Source organism: Uloborus diversus, chromosome 3, assembly GCF_026930045.1.
Source record: "Uloborus diversus isolate 005 chromosome 3, Udiv.v.3.1, whole genome shotgun sequence".
Classification (NCBI taxonomy): Eukaryota; Metazoa; Arthropoda; class Arachnida; order Araneae; family Uloboridae; genus Uloborus; species Uloborus diversus.
The window spans coordinates 76,643,885-76,645,632 of NC_072733.1; positions in this window are offsets into that span (position 1 = coordinate 76,643,885).

Consider the following 1,748-nt stretch of genomic DNA (forward strand, 5'->3'; position numbering starts at 1 on the left):
TCAACGAAAATTGAGAGGCATAAAATTAAACAGTGCGGTACGTATAGTTTGTAGTAATATTAAAATGTAGCACTCTAGCAGTATTGTACAGTAGATACTGTAACTATATTCGACACACTAAATAACTACCTTTTCATTAATTGGGTTTTTTCCTTCAGTCACAAGCACTACTTTTAGTCACTGAAGTTGATTCATGAGTAAAAAAAATAACACGGACCCAGAAAATACTTTCATTTTCCCAACAGTTATTTTTTAATTATTTTTTTTTAAATGTCCAATTTTTCAAACAATGCGTGGTCTTTATGACGTCACAAATCACAAATAATGTATATTGGCGCGATCCACTGCGCGATGAATGTTTACACTTGCTGTCTACTGCATTTCCTGGTTATGACAATTCAGAAGCGAACAAAATATTGCTCTCTACGCTTGCTGTCAACCATATCGTTGCTACTACATATGAGTAAAGAAGTGAATTAAATAGTGCGCTCTGCGTTAATGGCAACAGTGAATGGCTGTTTATTATTTGTGATGTCATGTGCAGAAGCGTAAAAAAAAATCGAGTTAGCGCACCGATTGATTTTTTTTTTTAATTAGTAAACTTTGTCAAATCATTTAAAAAATGGTCAAATCCTATGTTTCTAAGCGTGCTCTTGCAGAAAAAAAATACTTTTAAAATTTCGGAAACGACCGCATTGTAAGAAACTGTCTATTTTTATTTCCATTTCTACAAACTTTAGATAAACAGCATACTTAGGAGAAATTATACTTCATCAACTTCATATTTAGAATGAAAAAAAAGAAACGAAAGATGAAAGTAATTATTTGATTGCACTATCAAAGCGAAGTTTAGACAGGTAAGGTGTGGCTGAACTTCCGCTTTTAGTGAAAGTAAAGGGAAAATTCATTCACGAAACCAATATTTAGAAGCCAATAACGAAGCCCCGCGATTCTCTAGCTAAATGTTCGTGTTCATTAGCTCTAAAATTCATCCCCCGTGAAAAACTCGCGTTATAGCCATTTCGCGTAAGTCGAATCGCGTTGTAGCGCGAGTCGACTGTAGTGTACATCTCTTCTTTCCCTCCATCTTCCGTTTCATTCTTAGAGTTTTTTTTTTTTTTTAATTTTATTTCTAATTTATCACTATTCTGTACTGATTTCGTATTTTCACAAATTCATAAGGAATTTCATTCCGCCGAAAAAGTCCAGGAATAGTTTCAAGCCTAAAAAGGAGGGGGGGGGGGAATCTAGCAATATCTCTACTTCCAATTAAATGATTTAAAAAGCATCTACTAGATAATCCGCAATTCACGGAGAAAGAAAAAAAAAGGTCAGAAAACTATCGTTGTTGGTCATTTCTGACCACCATGAGTTTTTTTTGAGGTCGAAAAGTTTATTAAATTGGGTAGGAAAAAGTTAAAATCAGTCCGAAAAATGCTTGAAAGTTTTACGTGAAATGACACCTGCATAGCTATTTTTTGTTTTATGAATGAAATGCTCGCTTTGGACAATGATTGGTAATGACCGAAATCTAAGCTCCAGCCAGCACCAAATCAGTATCGCACTGCCGTAAAAGCATGCTTAGCTTTCCAATGAGAAATTTCCCTTACGGAAACAGCACGAGGAAGTGGGTTAGCTTTCCCTTTCGTACCCAGAGAAAGCGAGGTAGAGGCCACTTCATTCGGGTCGCTACACCAACCCACATATAAAGCTCTCAAACACTTTTATCGTTTCATTTTTTTAGCGAA